The 20,725-nt window shown below is 48.9% G+C and overlaps 1 protein-coding gene across 8 annotated transcripts in view; it reads right to left on the reverse strand.

Annotated features, from left to right (window-relative positions):
• The window catches only part of MCF2L2 (MCF.2 cell line derived transforming sequence-like 2), a 356,849-nt gene that overhangs the window by 322,431 nt on the left and 13,693 nt on the right, over positions 1-20,725 (reverse strand). The window contains exon 1 of one of the 8 annotated variants that reach the window (XM_060242623.1): positions 7,806-7,928. The exons of the other annotated variants lie outside the window; for them this stretch is intronic. The gene's annotated coding sequence lies outside the window, so the exon portion shown is untranslated. Of the gene's footprint in view, positions 1-7,805; positions 7,929-20,725 lie in introns of those variants that run through there. 8 annotated transcript variants of the gene reach the window in all.

Here is a 20,725-nt window from a genome sequence, read left to right on the forward strand (position 1 = left end):
ACTGGCTCTCAAAAGCCATGCCCTACCTCTTTAATCTTGTGGGTTTGGCCCTCTATATTTGGATCCACCAAAATAACGCAAACATTGTGCTGGTGTTTTAGAACTTTTCCTCGGGCGACATTTTTAAGGGTGGGGTCGAATGCTCCCTTTAAGCTGTAGGGTGTTGTGAGCAAAAATTCTACCTCATGAGCTACTGGCATTAAAGTTGTGAGCTACTGATTACATTAGTTTGCTCTGGTGCCATTTTTCTTGAGTTAAGACAAAAATGTGTGAGCCAGAGGCTAAAAAACCTGTGAGCTAGCTCACACTAACTCAGCTTAGAGGGAACACTGATGGGGTCTGAGCTGAAGATTTTTTCTCTGTATCCCTTGTCCAGTGCCAGAAAAACTGGAATAGATGGGGTGAGTTTGGGAGAGCAGGTAGCAGACCAGTTTAATTCTGGGTATGTGCTTTCGTGAGCATGTATCCAAAGAAGTGTGCATGCACATGAAAGCTTAGACCAAGAATTAAACTATATTTATTGCTTCGGGCCAGCAACATGGCTGCCCACCAGAATTTATCGTGCTACAGCAATCCTTTGCAACTGAGTATAATGTGTAGTAGGCAAGTCAGTCCATTCCAAGATTGGACTAGAGGGTCCAATTCTATGAGCCCCAAAAGAAGGTGCCCCTATCCTTCATTATTTCCTAGGGAAGCAAGGCATTTAACAAGCGTGCAGTCCCTTTAAATGTGATGGCCAGAACTTCCTTTGAAGTTCAATTATGCTTGTTATACCCTTGCTCCTGGTTCTACCCCCCCCCCAAGTCTCCTGGCTCCACCTCCAAAGTCCCTAGATATTCCTTGAATTGGACTTGGCAACCCTAGGAAGGATTCACAAACCCAGCAGAGTACCCTCACAGCCTCCACACCACCACCACCATCACCAAGAGTCCATGGTCCCTAGTTCTCAACTATGAGTCAAACTGGATGTGATGGTGTCTTTGTGATCATCATGAGCAGCGGTCATTTTGTAGAAAAACAGGTGGTGGAGCTCATCCAGGGATTGTTATGCAGCTGCACCTACTATTCAATGGACAAGGAGGTGGAACTCTCAGAAGGAGGTGGAGAAACTCTCAGAAAGGTTCAGGAGCTGTGCTCCTGTGAGCTCCCACTGAATCCAAGGCCTGATCATGAGGAAGTTGATGCCATTTAAAAGTCATTTTAAAATGCTGTGAGGGAGCAGAGCGGAGGGCTGAAGTGCACTTGTCCAGCCGTGTCTGAAGAAGCAAGCAGTGACTCAAGAAAGCTCATCCCTTGCCACAAGTTTTGTTAGTCATTAAGGATCTGAAGACCAGGGCTTTTTTTTTTTAGCAGGAACGCACAGGAACACAGTTCTGGCTGGCTTGGTGTCAGGGACGTGGCTTAAAATGCAAATGAGTTCCTGCGGGGATTTTCTACCGAGGTGGGTAAAATTAGTCCCCAGATTGCTGGGGCGAAAGTGTAGATGACTGGGGAAGGCGATGGCAAAACCACCCTGTAAAAAGTCTGTCGTGATCGTGAAAAAAGTCGTGATGCGATGTCACCCCAGAGTCGGAAACAACTGGTGCTTGCACAGGGGACTACCTTGACCTTTTTTACTTTAGTCTCCCATCCAAATACTAACCAGGGGCTGACTGTGCTTAGTTCCTGAGAGCTGATGAGATCAGGCTAGCCTGGTGTATCCAGGTCAGGGCATACAGCTGAGTAAATGGCAACTTTCAGTGCAAACTATGACTATCACGGCCCACATGGTCGTGTGAAACGGTGGTGACAACAGGGGGTGTGGCCTAATGTGCAAATGAGTTCCCGCTGGGCTCTTCCAACAAAAAAAGCCCTGGTCCTAAGTAAACACTTAATATGAAACCGTTCACAGCAAAGAATAAATTTTAAGATGGTGGGTGAAACCAGCCCTGGCTGGTCCTTTAAGCTTCTTGAAATGAGCAGTAGTTTGTCATCTCCCTGCTGCAGAATACAGGCAGTGACTGAAACCAATTCTGCTTCTGGCCCCATAAACCCTTTTCTCTCTGCCTTCTGAAATCAATAAGACGCCTCTCTTCCACGATTCCTGCGTTTTGTTATCCCCTCTTGTGTAACAACTCCAGTATCGATTCCTTTCAGAAATGCAACGCTTCAGAGGCCTCAAGAGTATGACAGGTCTCAACTTTATACTCTGAGGGAAAGAGATAATGTTTACTGGCCTTTTTCTGCACTGCTGTGCGCGGGCAAGTTTTGATTGACAGTGGAACAGCTCCTGCAGTAGTCAGTGTAGATATAACAATCCCATGAGGTGACTGACTTCAGAGCCAACCAGTCTCTCCACAAACCCACTTGAAGCAACTCTGAGGCCTCCAGTCAGAGGGTCAACAGACAGAAAGTTTAAATACCGGCATACGAGTCCACGGCTAGATGTGAAAAGAGGTGCTGAGGTGCCACTAGTGTCTGTTTATGTCGCTCTTCTGGTACCTTCTGGGGCTGGTTCAAGGTACGGTATTTTGTTCCCCAGGCAAACACATCCATCACTTCTTGGGACTGCATTACTTTCAGATGGTCCAGCAATGGATCTAGCCAGCAACAGAATGGCCCCAGGAGGAGAAATGCCAGATTGCCTCACATACCCTTGATGTTTGCAAGCCAACCAAGCCCACATGGCTGCAACCAGCAACAGACCAGGAGAACAGGGAGCAGTCGGGGTGGCTGATAGGCAACAGCGTGATGTCAGTTCTGGGGGAACCTGGAAGTGATGTCATACCTCTTTGGTAAAGCCATAGAGCTTTTGGCAATTCCCAGAAAAACTGGCATCACTAGGGTAGCCAGATTTTTTTTTTTAAATTCCAGACTCACAAGCAGTGTTTCCTGTAAACTGAGTGAGTGTGAGCTAGCTCAGTTTTTTAGCTTCCAGCTCACACATTTTTGTCTTCGCTCAGGAAAAATGGCCCCAGAGCAAACTAATCACAAGTTTAATCACAGAGCAAACTAATCACAAGTAGCTCACAAGTTTAATGCCAGTAGCTCACAAAGCAGAATTTTTGCTCACAAGACTCCACAGCTTAGAGGGAGCATTGCTCAAAAGGCTCTGCTTTGCCTCCTCCCAATGAAATCACTATGCTTCATGTTGTTGAGCTGGGAGGAGCATGACACAACAGTAGCCACTACCAAGTTTGTGTTTGGGCTTGGAAAGGTTGCCAGTTGACCTGGACAGTCCAGTGCTTTCAGTGACTGTTTGGAGGAAAATCTGAAAAAAAAACCCCACTGGATATTTAAATATCTGGTGTTTTTAAAAGAGTTTTCCCTAGACAGGCAGTGAAAATACTCGACTGATCGGGTCAATACCATTTATTTATTTATTTATTTATTACTTTGCATTTATATCCCGCCCTCTCCGCAAGCGGACTCAGGGCGGCTTACAGTATCATAAAAACAATCAATTCCATAAAACATATAAAACCATAATACATTTATCAGTTTAAAACTATTACGCTATCTCAATCCAGTCTGGCGGTATTGGGTTCTGACTATGACCACCAGCTTCTGTAGGATGTCCGGTGGCAGCCCATTTTCAGTCAACCAGAAAAGCCTGTCTAAACAGTTCGGTCTTACAGGCCCTGCGGAACGTCGACAAATCCCGCAGGGCCCTTATAGCTTCTGGGAGGGTGTTCCAGAGTTCTGGTGCTGCCACCGAGAAGGCCCTAGATCTTGTTGCGCATAGCCTGGCTTCTTTTGGGCCAGGGGCAGACAGCAGATTTTTTGTCCCTGATCGCAGTGCTCTCTGGGGGATATATGGGGAAAGGCGGTCCCGTAGATAGGCAGGTCCCTGACCATAAAGGGCTTTAAAGGTTAATACCAACACCTTGAAGCGAACTCGGAACACAACAGGCAACCAGTGCAGCTCTCTCAGCACTGGCCGAATGTGCTCCCGTCGTGGTAGCCCCATTAACAGCCGTGCCGCAGCGTTCTGCACTAGTTGTAGTCTCCGGGTTAGCGTCAGGGGTAGCCCCATGTAGAGAGCATTACAGTGATCTATTCTTGAGGTGACCGTAGCATGGATTACCGTCGCTAGGTCGCTGCGGTCCAGGTAAGGGGCCAGCTGTCGTGCTTGCCGAAGATGGAAAAAGGCAGATCTAACAGTGGCTGCCACCTGAGCCTCCATTGTAAGGGAGGACTCAAGGAGCACGCCTAAGCTCTTGACCTTGGGGACCGGTATTAGTGGCGCCCCGTCAAGGGCCGGCAGCTGGATCTCTCTCCCCGGACCGCCCCGACCCAGGTAGAGAACCTCCGTCTTCGTCGGATTCAATTTCAGCCGACTCAGTCTGAGCCAGGAGGCCACGGCTTGTAATGCCAGGTCTAGATTTTCCAGGGTACAGTCAGACTGGCCACCCATCATTAGGTAGAGCTGGGTGTCATCCGCATATTGATGGCAACCCAGTCCATACCTCCTGACAATCTGGGCAAGGGGGTGCATATAGATATTAAATAACATCGGGGATAGGACCGCTCCCTGTGGCACCCCGCAACTAAGGGAGTGCCTCTGGGATGCTTCCTCCCCTATCACCCCCCCCCCAGACACCTGGCAACCTTCAATATCATTTCTGGGAAAAACTCAGCTGGGGGGAAGGGGGAAGCCCTACTACACATGAAACATGAAGTTGCCTTATACCAGAGGTGGCCAAACTGTGGCTCAGGAGTCACATGAGGCTCTTTCACACATATTGTGTGGCTCTCGAAGCCCCCACTGCCCAATTGGCTGACTTGGAGAGTGCATTTAAAGTTCCTTTCATTCTGCCTCTCCCTCCCCCATCTATTTTCCTTCCTTCCTTCCTTCCTTCCTTCCTTCCTTCCTTCCTTCCTTCCTTCCTTCCTTCCTTCCTTCCTTCCTTCCTTCCTTCCTTCCTTCCTTCCTTCCTTCCTTCCTTGTCTTGTAGCTCTCAAATATTTGACATTTATTCCATGTGGCTCTTCAGTTAAGCAGGTTTGGCCACCCCTGCCATACCAAATCAAACCCTTAGTCCATCAAAGTCAGGGTGGTGGGGGCTTCAACAGCCACACAATATGTGTGAAAGAGCCACATGTGACTCCCGAGCCGCGGTTTGGCCAACCCTGGCATAGTCCTTCTACCACCACTCCCCTCCCAGCATCCTGGGGGTTACCATCTCTGGATTTTAGTAATACAGACCATCCTGGTTGTAATGGAACCAGTGAAGGAGAAGCCAGAGCAAAAACTGGTGGGCCAGCAACCAGAGCTCGAGAAACCTGGTCAGCAAGGTATAGCAAAATGAAGGCTGAAAACAAGCAGGTTATAGGGATGCAGCTAAGGCTGAATCCAGCAGGTATTTAATGACGTCGACAACATCTACTGGGTCATGGTAGAGCCAGGCAAGAATCCAGATCTCACAGTCCCCCCCCTCCCCCCAAGATCCCTGGCGTGGGTTATAGTTTCAGCTGTGTTGTTCTGCAGCAGAACGGCTGGTTTCAAGTCCAGTAGCAGAGTGGCTCTCAACCTTTTCGGCACCAGGGACCGGTTCCATGGAAAACAATTTTTCCACGGACCAATGGGGGTGGGGGTGCTGGGGTTTTTGCCACCCCAGGCTGCCCCCCGCCCCATCCCTGTTCCCCATGGGAGTCTTTAAATGAGGGGTAGGTGAAGGTCGCTGCTGCCCTGCCCCTTCTGGCGCCCAGGACCCAGGCAAATGAAAGAGGTAGAGCTTCAGCACGAGGCTGTGCTGCCTCTTTTGTCCGCCTGGGTCCTGGGTGGGCGGAAGGGGTGGCGGGGCTGCTCTGCCTAGCTAGGAGGCTGCCTCCCCTGATTCAAGAGTTGGAACATTTTCCCTATGAAGAAAGGTTAGAATGCTTGGGGCTCTTTAGCTTGGAGAAACGTCGACTGAGAGGTGACATGATCGAGGTTTACAAGATGATGCATGAGATAGAGAAGGTAGAGAAAGAAGTACTTTTCTCCCTTTCCCACAATACGAGAACTCGTGGGCACTCAATGAAATTGCTGAGCAGTTGAGTTAGAACGGATAGAAGGAAGTGCTTCTTCACCCAAAGGGTGATTAACACATGGAATTAACTGCCACAGGAGGTGGCGGCAGCTACAAGCATAGACAGCTTCAAGAGGGGACAGATGGAGCAAAGGTCCATCTGTGGCTATCAGCCACAGGGTATTGATAGAACTCTCTGTCTGGGGCATGTGATGCTCTGTATTCTTGGTGCTTGGAGGGGGGCAACAGTGGGAGGGCTTCTAGTGTCCTGGTCCCACTGATGAACCTCCTGATGGCACCTGGGTTTTTTGGCCACTGTGTGACACAGAGTGTTGGACTGGATGGGCCATTGGCCTGATCCAACATGGCTTCTCATGTTCTTATGTTCAAACCCAGGGGTTGGGGACCCCTGTAGTAGTGCATTAGAAACCAACAAGATTTTTGAAGTATTAAGCTTTTGAATGTCAAAACTCTGGCAAATGGAGAAGATATGGGATGAACATATCTGATGAAGAGAGCTTTGAAAACTTATATCCCCAAAATCTTGTTGGTCTCTAAGGCGCTACCGGACTTGATTCTAACTGTTTTGTCAGAATAGAGTTTGCTTTTCAATCAGATCAGGGAAATGCCTGGTGTTTGGCAGCTGTAGCAGACCTCTCGTATTTCCTGGTGGTTCAGTTGAAACTCCACCATCCACCTTGCCTGGCTGTTTTTTGCCCCATTGCTGTATGGTTTAGTTACCAGTGTTCCCTCTAAGCTGTGTGAGCTAGCTCACAGTGTTTTAGCCTCTGGCTCACACATTTTTTGGCTTAGCTCAGGAAAAATGGCCTCAGAGCAAGTTAATTTATGCAGTAGCTCACAACTTTAATGCCAGTAACACATAGGGTAGAATTTTTGCTCACAGGACTCCACGACTTAGAGGGAGTATTGTTAATTACTAAGACATTTTCTCTAAAGTTGTATCTCTTCCATTTTAAACCCACAGCCCCTTGGCCCTTTGCTATGGGGGAGCAGTTGTGAGCCCTTCTCCCTTTCGACACCCTTTCAAAAGCTGCTGATGGGGCAGCCTTCTTTTGCATAGGTTTAGAAAATACAAACATTTTTCCCCCCCCATCTATCTGTCAAATGCCTTGCCTCCTCAAATGCCAAATCTTATACCAAGGGAGGGTTAGTCCATTTATCTTATACCCATTTATCTTATACCAGCTGGGGGATGTATGGAAGGAGTGAAGGCAACTGATATCACAAGCTGCAAAATTGGAGTTTTTTAGATTGTTATATTGCTTTTTAGATTGTATATTGTTTTGTGATATGTATTTGATTTTAATCTCGTATTATTGACCGCCGTTACCCGCCCAGAGCCCATTTGGGAAAGGGGGGCTATAAATTGAAAACAACAACCACAACAACAATAATATGGATACTGCATGTTAAGGATATCTGCATCTGCTTGCTTACTTCACACAGTTCGTTTTGCTTGTGCCAGTCATGGGAAAGGCACAAAATGGTATCCTGAATCAAAGCTCTACCCCCGACACAGAAAAGCTGCCTTTGCCACTCTCTGCCTCCGACATACTCTGGAATGTTGAGGGCTAGAAACGCAAATCTTTTTTTAAACTTAACCTAGAGATTTTCAATTCCATGCCCAGTATTGATTTTTTTCCCCCCTCCTTGCATTTTCACAGCGCAACTGCAGAATACAACACACCCCTGTGCTTCTCACAGCCTGAGATCGCTTCTGACCGCTTCCCGCTTTGCCCCCATCTCCCCAGAACCCCCACGGCCAAAGCTGCAATAGGAACAAAACCTTACCCCAGCTGGAAGGAGTCTCTATGGCTTCCTGCACATTAGCGCCTGAGCTCTTGCGTATCCTCTTCCCTCAGCCAGAAAAACAGCTGCAGTGGCAGCCCGCAGGGCCACTTGTGCGGGATGCATCCCCCCTCCCCAGGAAACAGGAAAATCATGCAGCCCGCAGCCCTACAGAGCAGGTAGCAGCAGCAGCTACAAGCATCACGTCTCCCTTGGCAACCGCTTGCTCTACATCGTTCTCCCTCATGCCAAGGAGGGCTTCTGCCGGATGGTTTTTAAAACCTGCATGGGCACCTGCGCAGCCCTCTGCTCACCACCGCTATGCCCTGAGATGCTGCAGTCGTGCAAGAGGTGTTTGGCAGGAAACTGGGATCGAGACCCGAGCAATTCCGAATCCCCAATGAAATACCTGCCTAGTAACCAATCTGGAAATCGGAAGGCTCTCCCGAAGCAAGGGTGGCCCAACTTGCTTAACAGAAGAGCCGCATAAAAGAAACGTCAGATGTTTGAGAGCCGCAAGACATGAGCATCAGATGTTTGAGAGCGGAGAGGGAGGGAAGGCAGGCAGGAAAATGGATGGAGGAGGGAGAGAGAGGTGGAAAGAAAGCAACTTTAAATGCATTCGCCAAGCGGCCGGCTTGCTTGGCTTGGAGAAGTGATTTAAAGAGACCAATGCCTTCTCCAAGCTGGTTGACGGGGCGGTGGGGCTTCGAGAGGCCGAGCACTTGCGTACTTTAGGGACCGTCTGTCCCCACATGTTCTCCAGAGGGTACTTAGATCAGGAATGCAAAATCTATTATTGATTCTGGGCTGAAAACAACTAGAGAAAGAGCCTTCTCCATCGCTGCCCCTTGTTGGTGGAACCAACGGCCTGAGGAGGTCAGAGCCTTGGTGGGACCTTGCCCAGTTCCGCAAGGCTTGCAAGACAGTATCATTTCAACTAGCTTTTAACTGACTGACAACCACCGCCACGATATCAGAACCGATTGGATGCCTAAGCACCCTGAATGCCATCCTAAATCATATGGAATTAGCACCACATTGTTTTAAAGTGTTTCTTTTAATGTTTAATTTAACTGTTTTTAAGCGGCCCCGTGGCGCAGAGTGGTAAAGCAGCAGTACTGCAGTCCTGTGGTCTGAACTCTCTGCTCGCGACCTGAGTTCGATTCCGGCAGAAGCTGGATTCAGGTAGCCGGCTCCAGGTTGACTCATCCTTCCGAGGTGGGTCAAATGAGTACCCAGCTTGCTGGGGGGAAAGTGTAGATGATTGGGGAAGGCAATGGCAAACCACCCCATCAAAAGTCTGCCATGAAAATATTGTGAAAGCCACGTCACCCCAGAGTTGGAAACGACTGGTGCTTCCACAGGGGACCTTTCCTTTTCCTTAACTGTTTTTATTGTTATCCTATTGTGCTTGTGAGTTGCCCTGAGCCTGTTTTGGCAGGGAGGGTGGGATATAAATCAAACTAACTAACTAACAATATGTGTGAAAGAGCCACATGTGGTCCCTGAACCACAGTTTGGTTACCCCTGTTCTGAAGCTTGTTCAACCCAGGCTTACTTTGTAGGAATCTCAAGAGCGGGGTGGGGCGAGGAGACTGATGTCAGAGGTGAGTCTCAAACTAAGGGTTGAGAATCCTCTTCCAAGGGATGCCTACATACCTGGAGATCCCCCGGAATTACAGCTCATTTCAGGCTACAGAAATCTGTTCCCCTGAAGGAAATGGATGCTTGGGAGGGATCTGTGGCATTGTAGCCCACTGAGGTCCCTGTCCTTCTCAGAGATTGGATTTATATCTCGCCTTCCACTCCGAATCTCAGAGCAGATCACAATCTCCTTTAGCTTCCTCCCCCACAACAGACACCCTGTGGGGTGGGTGGTGCTGAGAGGGCTCTTACAGCAGCTGCCCTTTCAAGGACAACCTCTGCCAGAACTATGGCTGACCCAAGGCCAATCCAGCAGGTGCCAGGGGAGGAGTGGGGAATCAAACCCGGTTCTCCCAGATAAGAATCTGCACACTTAACCACTACACCAAACTGGCTATCTACAGCTCCTGAACCTTTCTGAGGGTTCCCCCTTCACCTCCTCACCTACCCTGTCCATTGAATAGTAGGTGCAGCTGCATAACAATCCCTGGATTAGGAGAGCAGGCAGGCAGCCAGCCACCAGGGGCTTTGCCACAGCCCCAGCAGCCCTCATTAACCCCTGGAGAAGCCCGCACCACCCTTTCGCCACTTCTTATGTGATTTTGGGTGGCGGGTGGCTTCCTGGCCTTTTGACTGAGGGGGGGGGGGTGGCCCAGGAGAGCCCCAGGTGAGTGAATCTCTAGCCATCCCAAGCAGGCCTCACTCGCCTGGGGCTCTCCTTTCTTGCATCAGGTTGCTTTTGGCTGGGGGAGCAGCATATGCTAATGAGTTATGCTAATGAGCGCCGCCACCTATTTTTCTTCAAAAGGACCCCTGGTTGTGACAAGCACAACTGAACTCCAAAAGGGAGTTCTCGCCATCACATTTAAAGGGACTGCGCACCTTTTAAATGCCTTCCCTCCATCTGGAATAATGATGGATAGGGGCGCTTTTGGGGGGCTCAGAGAATTGGACCCCCCTGGTTCAATCCTTTTGAAACTTGGAGGGTGTTTTGAGGAGAGGTACCAGATGCTATGCTAAAAATCTGGTGCCTCTACCTCAAAAAACAGACCCCCAGAGCCTCAGATACCCCCAGATCAATTCTCCGTTATACCCTACAGGAATTGGTCTCTATAGGGAATAATGGAGTGCCCAGCAGACAGGAGTCAAGTTTCACCTTTAAGACCGACCAATTTTTATTTAGAAGGTAAGTTTTCGTGTGATCTTAAGCACACTTCATCAGACGAGGAATCCAGCACAGTGAGCAAAGCCATACATAGCTGAGCAGAGCCGTACATAGCTGGTAGGCAGTGGCCCAGAAATCTGTACCATGTTGCATTCTGGGCCACTGCCTACTAACTATGTAAGGCTCTGCTCAGTTATGTATGGCTTTGCTCACTGTGCTGGATTCCTCGTCTGATGAAGTGTGCTTAAGAGCACACGAAAGCTTACCTTCTAAATAAAAAAATTTGGGTCTTAAAGGTGCCACTTGACTCCTCCTTTGCTCAACTGCTTCAGACCAACACGGCTGCCCGCTTGGAACTATCTACATAGAAGGTGCAGGTTCAGTCTCCTGAGAAGCAAACAGAATGAAGGACCACCTTAAGAACACCCAGGGGAACGGGCGAACATCGGATGGTCAATGTAGGTTCTTAGACGTGCAGAAAATTTCTATTTTTACTGCCTAAGAGCTAAACAAGGTATCCGGAAATTCAGAACCCATTTTCGCCTTCCAGGCTTTCTCTAAGCTCCAATCCTGACAAGGCACTTCTCACTAAGTTTTTTACAGTTCCAGATCTCCAGGAGTTTCCCCACCTGGATCTGGCAACCCAACCCTCCCCCCCCCCTCCATCCCCTGCTGGGGACCAACAGGGGACACAGAAACTCTACTCTTTGCCCCAAACTTCAAATCTGCCCCTGCTCAAGCATATATACTTTAAATGCGATTCACATTTCTTGAGAGGACAAAGGTCCTATTGCTGTTGATCATTACCTTAACGAGCATAATAAAGCAAACCAACCATTTTAGAGGGTTCCCCCTCCCCATTCTTCTTTTTTTAAAAACAAAACCCCAAAACTGGTCCTTCTCCTGTGTCTTTAACAGTAGCCAGAATTAAGGAGGCAAAGCTTTCTGCTTTAACTTTGTCCGCTGAGTTAGGAAACGGTTCACCATCAGGCTTTAGTTAAAAGGAAGAGAACTGCTAAAGAAAGCGATGCCCCAGATTTCGCAGTGCATTTGAGCATAAAGCTCTCCTTGTCTAGTGACAGAAGCACAGATGAGATCTACGATGACTCAGCATTCACATCTCTTGATGAGTCACTGATCCGAGGTGACCGATTCATTTGAGATCATTGTTTACTCTTCTGTTACCAGCTTTTAAGCGGCTGCCGCTTGGGACAGGGGCCTCAGCTAAGAGGTTGAGAGGAAACTGCAAAGGCGCAGAACAAGACTCAAGACATCTGGCTGTCTGCAAATGCAGTGAGGTTAATACAATTATAAAGCCTGCATTCACAATGCCAAGTTCAACCCCGACTCACAAAAGGAGGAAGTGCGCATAGGCTGTGAACTTGGCAGGAAATCACGCACTGCAAGCAAGAAACAACACTTTAAGCACTGGCACTGCCCTCTAAGCATATAGGCACATCCAGGGCTTTTTAAAAAGAAAAGGCCCAGCAGGAACTCATTTGCATCTTAGGCCACATCCGGTGATGTCAGCATTGTTTTATACAGAGCTTTTTGTAGAAAAGTAAAAAGTAGAGCCTCGTGGCGCAGAGTGGTAAAGCTGCAGTACTGCAGTCCTATCTCTCTGCTCACAACCTGAGTTCCATCCCAGTGGAAGCTGGGTTCAGGTAGCCGACTCAAGGTTGACTCAGCCTTCCATCCTTCTGAGGTTGGTAAAATGAGTACCCAGCTTGTTGGGGGGAAAGTGTAGATGACTGGGGAAGACAAGGGAAAATCACCCGGTAAAAAGTCTGCCGTGAAAACGTCGTGATGCGATGTCACCCCAGAGTTGGAAACGACTGGTGCTTGCACAGGGGACTACCTTTAACTTTTATCTTTTTTTTTTAAAGAAAAGACCCAGCTGGAACTTGTTTGCATATTAAGCCACACCTCCTGACCCCAAGCCAGATGGAACTGCGTTCTTATGCGTTCCTGCATATTTCTGTCTTGAAACAAAACAATCACCAGAAAAAATTTTCAGCATGGCTCATCTAAAAAGGATGGGGAGGAGGGGTAGATATGGTGAGCACCTGTTGGCTAGCACCCATGTCTTCACCAACACAGGTTTCCCATTCCTCCCACAGGTGAGGTTTCCAGCTGTTTCTAATGCTTTTTAAATGGTTGCCATTTTATTTGTTGATTTGGTAAGATAAAAGAAGGTTGACACGCACAAATGTACAAGTACCACTTAACATTTTGCAAGGTAAAAAGCTGACCTGATGTATGAGGGATGGGGCAACAGAAAGCACCGGTGCACCTCTTGGCAAGGGAAATAACCTGCCCATCTAGCCCTCTGTTTGCTGGTGTATTTGTCTGTTTGTCTAAAAAACCTACCATGCTGACTTTCACACCACAAGCAAGAAACAAACTGGAAACATGCATTTGTCTTCAGCCTCTGGGCGTGCAATCCTGGATGCCTTGCACACTTCAGCTTGGACCCAGTGATGTGTGAGCAGAAAGGGGAGGGGGAGTAGTACTTACAGCAGCTCTGTTTGTGCAAGTAAGTGTGCAGGGGGGGTGGGCTGTGGCTCAGTGGCAGAGCACCTATTCAGCATACAAGAGGTCCTAGGTTCAATCCCCGGCATCTCCAGCTAAAAGGACCAGGCATTAGGCAATGAGAAATGCCTCTTCTGGAGAGCTGCTGCTGATCTGGGTAGACAATACTGACCTTGACTAAACAATGGTCTGATTCAGTATAAGGCAGCTTCATGTACTCAACACCTAGCACTTCAGTTTAATTTTTCACCAAGTGCGCATATGGAGTGATGGAATGTACAACAGATGGGTTGCATGGATTTTATTCAGTTTGCTTTGGACATCAGATCAGAAGAAATACCTTGTGCTGTGCATTGCCCACAAAGAGAGGACAGCACAGATACAATCGCTTTCCCTTAGCGCAAGCAGACAGCCAGGAGTAATTTTAGTGCTCCTGTTTAAGCAAGGACTATTGCACATGTAGAAATCTTCCACGAGATTGCTCACTTCGCAGCTGAAGAGCTTCTTTGCTTAGAGGTCCGGGGAAGGGGGGGGGGGTGTTTCTGATCATCAGAGGTCATTTTGTAGAAAAATAGGTGGTGGAGCTCATTATCATAACTCATTAGTATATGCCATCACAACTCATAAGCAACCGGATGCAGGAAAGGAGAGCCCCAGGTGAGCGAAGCCTGCTGGGGCTGGCTAGAGATCCAGCCAGCCCAAGCAGGCCTCGCTCACCTAGGGCTCTCCTTGGCTACCCCGCCCCCCAGTCAAAAGGCCAGCAAGCCACCTGCCACCCAAAATCACATAAGTAGTGGTGGTGCGGGCTTCTCCAGGGATTAATGAGGGCTGCTGAGGCTGGCTGGCTGGCCTCTCCTAATCCAGGGATTGTTATGCAGCTCTCTGAAGAAGTATGCATGCACACAAAAGCTCATACCCAGAACCAGGTCTCTTTTTTTAGCAGCAACGTGCAGGAACGCAGTTCCAGCTGGCTTGGCGGCAGGGTGTGTGGTCTAATATGCCAATGAGTTCCTGCTGGGCTTTTCTACAAAAAAAGACCTGCGTGAAACAATGGCAACTCCGGGGTGTGTGGCTTAATATGCAAATGAGTTCCTGTTGGGCTTTTTTCTACAAAAAGAAGCCCTGCCCAGAACTAAACTTTGTTGGTCTTAAAAGGTTCCACTGGACTCAGACTTTGTTCTGTTGGTTCAGATCAGCACCTGAATTTACACCCTGATTCAATTCTGCTTGCTGCTGCCAGCCCCCAGCCTCAATTTCTTCCCTTTCACCTAAAAGGTAAAGGTAGTCCCCTGTGCAAGAACCAGTCATTTTCAACTCTGGGTGTGACGTTGCTTTCACAACGTTTTCTCGGCAGACTTTTTTACGGGGTGGTTTGCCATTGCCTTCCCCAGTTAGCTATACTTTCCCCCCAGCAAGCTGGGGACTCATTTTACCGACCTTGGAAGGATGGAAGGCTGAGTCAACCCGGAGCTGGCTACCTGAAGCAGCTTCCGCTGGGATCGAACTCAGGTTGTGAGCAGAGGGCTCCGACTGCAGTAGTGCAGCTTTACCACTCTGCGCCACGGGGCTCTTCCCCTTTACACCTACACCTATACAAAAGCACAGACATGACAGCAACAGCTCCAGGCCTGAACACTTCCCCCTCACTTCCTCTTCCTCTACCAAGCCAGGCAGTAAAGCTGTCCAAAATGGATGCTCCACCTGCTGCAACCATACCACAGATTCCTCTTCAAACCCAAGAACAGGTTTTGTTTTAATGTGGCTTAAAGAGAAAACTTCTGTGAAAGTCATCCGTCACGTCTGGAAGGAGATAGACATCACGTGGACTGTTGTGTATGTGGATTCATGCAGTACGTTTTACTAGTGTTTCTGCCTGCCTCATTGGAGCCATGTGGACTGAGCTTGGGGGACACAGAACAATGGGCAGTAGGATCCAAATCCCTGCTGCCTGGATCCAATCACAGGCCCCCTGCTGGTTCAAATGACCCAATGGTGTTCTAGCGCGGGAACCTTGAACTGTATTTAGTTGGCTCCGTGGGCCCACTTCTTCAGTCTTAAGAGTTCGGCTGTACTGTACAAAGAGAACAATGGTCACGGCAACCTCGTCTCCATCTTGCGTTGAACTCACTATATTATATGGACATTCCCCTTTAATATGGGGGGCTGCCAACATAGGGTTGCCAATCCCCAGGTGTGGGCAGGGGATCCTCCGGTTTGGAGACCCTCCCCCCCGCTTCAGGGTCGTCAGAAAGCAGGGGGAGGGGAGGGAAATGTCTGCTGGGAACTCTGTTATTCCCTATGGAGATATATTCCCATAGAAAATCATAGAGAATTGATCCACGGGAATCTGGGGCTCTGGGGGGCTGTTTTTTGGGGTAGAGGCACCAAATTTTCAGTATAGCATCTAGTGCCTCTCCCCAAAATACCCCCCAAGTTTCAAAAAGATTGGACCAGGGGGCCCAATTCTATGAGCCCCAAAAGAAGGTGCCCTTATCCTTCATTATTTCCTATGGAAGGAAGGAATTGAAAAGGTGTGCTGTCCCTTTAAATGTGATGGCCCAAACTCCCTTAGAGTTCAATTATGCTTGTCACAGCCTTGATCTTGGCTCCACCCTCAATGTCTCCTGGCTCCACCCCCAAAGTCTCCTGGCTCCACCCCCAAAATCACCAGATATTTCTTGAATTGGACTTGGCAACCCTATGCCAACGCCATCTTGGAAAATTCCTAGGAATGTGAAGATGGTGTCTGGAGATACCAAAGTCTGAGGAGGAGAGGGAACTTAGCGAGGTGTGATGCCACAGAGTCCACCCTCCAGAGCAGCCATCTTCTCCAGGGGGAACTGATCTCTGTAGTTTGGAGATCAGCTGTCATTCTAGCACTCTATGCCCATCTAGAGGTTGGTAACCCTAACGGCAGGGGTGGGATTCTAGCAGGAACTTCTTTGCACATTAGGCCACACACCCCTGATGCAGCCAATCCTCCAAGAGCATACAAGGCTCTTTTTTTGTAAGATTGGCTCCGACTGGCTATATCAGGGGGTGTGGCCTAATATGCAAAGACGCTCTTGCTAAAATTCCACCCCTGCCTAACGGGGACAGCTTCTTGCTTTCCGTGCAGAAAAAAATCCTTATGTGGATGGAGCATTGTTATAAAACACTTTCCTACGTTCATTGATGAAAATAACAGGGCTTTGTTTTGTAGCAGGAACTGCTTTGCATATTAGGCCACACACCCCTGATGTAGCCAGTCCTCCTGGAGCTTACAGTAGGCCCTGTACTAAGAACCCTGTAAGCTCATGGAGGATTGGCTACATCATGGGGGTGTGGCCTAATATACAAAGGAGTTCTTGCTACAAATAAGCCCTGAAAATAGAATTCCGGACTACACAGTCCTTGTATGATCCAGCTGGCACACCCATATCCAAAACCATGGCAGAGCAATCGTGTCAAATGAACGTTCCTGGTTGTGATTCTGGTTGTGCTTTGTTGAAAGAGATGGGAACTGGTGAGGGTGTTTCTGGAAAAGCTCTATATATGCCTTTAGGTTGGAAATGTTATGGGTTTTTTTAATTAGTTGCTGACCTGGGATGTAACTTCTCACTATAACTGTTTGGGTAAGTAAATGTGAATGAAATGGATTCCCATTGAGGATGCTACCTAAAACATGACTGCCTCGTGGCGAGCGTGTGTGAATATCGTACAGTTCTGTGATTTCTCTTCCAATCTGTGCAGAGAAGAGCCCTTGGCTTTCCCATAATAATAATTTCACACCCACCCATTCACCAAAGGGATAAGGAAATGGGAGGTGGGGGAAATAACACTCCTGAATTAAAGTAGCTGTTTCTCTTGAATGTTGGCTGAGGGGGGGAAAGGAGGGGGCGGATAACAGTTTATTCTTATTTTTTTAAAATACTCTGGGCACGGAGGAGGAGTCAGAGCACCGGCCAATGTTTCCGCTGCTCAACATCCTCTGCCTTATGATCTCTAGCTTCCTTATCAATTTTTTTGCCTGTGGCCTTTGTCTCCTCGCATTTAAGTTCAAACACTGCTGCCTCCTTGGGCAAAGCCATGGGTCATAACTAGGCTTCCCAACCCTCCCGCCCTGGCGGGGGACCCCAGGATTTCCAGCCTCTTCCCCCGCTCCCCCAAAAAATGGAAGTGGGGGGAGGGAGGGAAACGGTGCCAAGGAGCATGGTGAGCTGCCCCATCCCGGAGCGGGCGACACCGCCGCACCGCTGCCGCCCCCTCCCCGCCCACCGCAGCTGCTCCTCCGAGATGGGCCCAGGCTGAGCCCATCTCAGAAGAGCAGCCACGGCAAGTGGAGAAGAGGCGGCAGCTGCACAGCGGCATCGCCCGCCCCGCTTCCGAGGCAAAACCAGAGAAGGGGAGGGCAGAGGCAGGCCAGGAGCATGGCGAGCCGCAAATCCGGGCCCTTCTAGGACCCGGACTCGAGGCTCGCCACACCCCCGGCCCGCCTCCACCCCCCCCCTCTGATTCCACCGCAGCTGCTCCTCCGAGATGGGCCCAGCCTGAGCCCATCTCGGAGGAGCAGCCACGGTGAGCGGAGAAGAGGCGGCAGCTGCGCAGCGGCGTCGCCCACTCTGAGACGGGGCGGCTCGCCACGCTCCCCGGCGCCATTTCCCCCCCTCCCCCTAGCTCCACCCCAGTGTCTCCTGGCTCTACTCCCAAAGTCTCCTGGCTTCACCCCCAAAGTCCCCAGATATTTCTGGAGTTGGACTTGGCAACCCTAGTCATAACCAATGTTCCCTCTAAGCTGCAAAGTCTTGTGAGCAAAAATTCTTCTTTGTGAGCTACTGGTATTAAAGTTGTGAGCTGCTGGCATTAAAGTTGTGAGCTACTGCATAAATTAGTGTGCTCTGGGGTCATTCTTCCTGAGCTAAGACAAAAATGTGTGAGCTGGAGGCTAAAAATCTGTGAGCTGGTTCATGATAACACAGCTTAAAAGGACCACTGGTCACAACCTGTCGTAACTGGGGTTTCCAACAGAGGTGTCAGATTTTGACGTAAAATTTGAAGTTCTGGGCTTTTAGCCTCTTCTTCAAGGCCAAATGAGATAATCTCGCATTAATAATGAAGAGGGACTGAGTAGAAGGTAGGCAGGAGACTCCTCAGCCTTGACCTTCCTGCTGTTGCCCAGGAAAGCAGCAAGAGAAAAATGAAAGGGAAGTGGGCATACATCACAGCAAAACCACAGTGCCACTTCCTGTCATATAACCAGAAGTGATGTCATGTGCTACCATGACGTTCTAGCGATCCCCCAGAGCTCTGTGGTAAAAGCATAGAGATTTAGATCACTGGGGTGTTGCCACAATGCATGGTGTCACTTTCAGTTAAGCAACCAGAAGTGGCACTACACAACACCTATCCCCGCCTCATCCCAAAGTTCCCAGGGGTTTCCTAGGCTTCCCAATCCCCAGGTCCCAGCAGGGGATCCCCCGTTTTTACAGGCCTCTCCCTGCTCCCAGCCAGCTGGCCGGTGGGGGAGCCCTGCCCCCCACAGTCACCATGTAGTTTAGAGCTCCTGCAGGTCCGTTTTTAAAATATGTGCCTTTAAGGCTGAGCAGGAAGCAGGAAACTGGAAGGGCTTTGGAGAATGGCCCCTCTCTTTGTTTTGCTTTCATTTTCAGATAAAGTAAAGTTCTGCAGGAACAAGACCCAGTAAGTATTTGTGTGTGAGAGAAGGAGGGGGCAGGGGATTCACTGGTTTGGAGGCCCTCCCCCCACATTAGAAAGCGTGGGGGGGGGAGGGAAATGTCTACTGGGCACTATTATTCCCTATGGAGAACAATTCCCATAGGGAATAATGGGGAAATGATCCACGGATATTGGGGGCTCTGGGGTGGGGGCTATGTTTTGAGGTAGAGGCACCAAATTTATAGTATAGCATCCAGTGCCTCTCTCTAAAATATCCCCCAAGTTTCAAAACGATTGGACCAGGGGGTCCAATTCTATGAGCCCCCAAAAGATGGTGCCCCTATTCTTCATTATTTCCTATGGAAGAAAGGCATTTAAAAGGTGTGCTGTCCCTTTAAAAGTGATGGCCAGAACTCCCTTGGAGTTCAATTATGCTTGTCGCACCCTTGCTCCACCCCCAATGTCTCCTGGCTCCGACCCCAAAGTCCCCAGATATTTCTTGAATTGGACTTGGCAACCCTAGGGTTTCCAGTTATTTATTTATTCGTCTATTTATTTACCTACATTATTTATAGTCTCACAGGTAGATTTTTCTCATAGGGACTCAAGGTGGATTACGCATAGATGAGGGCTGGCAACCCTAACAGAGGGGTAATTTTTGTTACATAAAAACAGCATACAGTTGAGATAGGGTTGCCAACCTCCAGGTGGTGGCTGGAATTCTCCCACTATTACAACTTATCTCCAAAATACAGAGATTAGTTCACCTGGTGGAAATGGCTGCTTTGGAAGGTAGACTCAATGAATGGCATTATACCCCATAGAGGTCCCTCCCTTCCCAAGCCCTGCCTTCCTCCAAAGCATTCATTTTCTCCAGAAAAACTGATTTCTGTAGTCTGAAAGTGAGCTGTAATTCCAGGGGATTTCCAGGTCCCACCTGGAGGCTGGCATCCCTAGATTCTTTCCGTTCCTGACTCATAATATTACACATAAGGGATGAGATTGTAGGGCAGAACCTGTGTTACATGTTTGTGTTGGGCACACAGAAATTAGGCTTTGGCCTTCTTTCCCTGACCTTAGTATAAAATGTTGGTGGAAGCATTTCTCAGTCAGAATATGAAATGGGAAATGTACTCCCTGCGAAGTAAGGTGGTGAAGAAAGTTTATGTTAGACATGAGTAAGTATACATCTACCCCACCACCATCTTGACAAATTTTGTCCTCTTTTCTCCTGCGAAGAGTACAAAATGGCCAAGAAAGGCTGTACTCTTAATGCTTGGTGTGATTTACCTGGAGGCACAATACTCTGCCTATCCGATGACATCTTCAGGCTCCACCCAATCACATTAGGCTCCACCTCATTGCACCCAGCCTCTGCCTCAGGATCCAAATCTTAAAAGACTTTGCAACTTTCGGTTGTCAACTCCAGGTCAGGAAATTTTTGGAGATCTGGAGGTGGAGCCTGGGGAGGGTATGTTTTAGGGAGGGGAGGGACCTCGGCAAGGCATAATTAGAGCCCACCTTCCAAAGCAGCCATTTCCTCCAGGTTGACTGATCTCTGTTGCCTGGAGATCTGTTGTAATAGCAGGAGATCTTTAGTCACCGCCTGGAGGTTGGCAACCTTACTCGTAGCCTAGGCCAGGTTGTTTGGAAGAGGGAGACGTCCAGAGCGGCTCTGGACCACAGTAACTTGGTTAGGGAAGGACCCCCTAGCTAATAATTCTTACTTGGACCAGCATTGGAAATTCATTGCTTTTCTTTGATCCACTGACTCCATGCAATTACGAAATTGCTGAGAGGGGGGAGGAGAGCGTAATCCCCATTATGAAATGTGCCTTTGTAAAAGAGGGCTTTCCGCTGAAATTGCCTTTCCAAATTTATCACATTGGCTGCCATAAAAGGTGCTTCCCCCCCCCCCCACCCG

Source organism: Heteronotia binoei, chromosome 6, assembly GCF_032191835.1.
Source record: "Heteronotia binoei isolate CCM8104 ecotype False Entrance Well chromosome 6, APGP_CSIRO_Hbin_v1, whole genome shotgun sequence".
Lineage (NCBI taxonomy): Eukaryota > Metazoa > Chordata > Lepidosauria > Squamata > Gekkonidae > Heteronotia > Heteronotia binoei.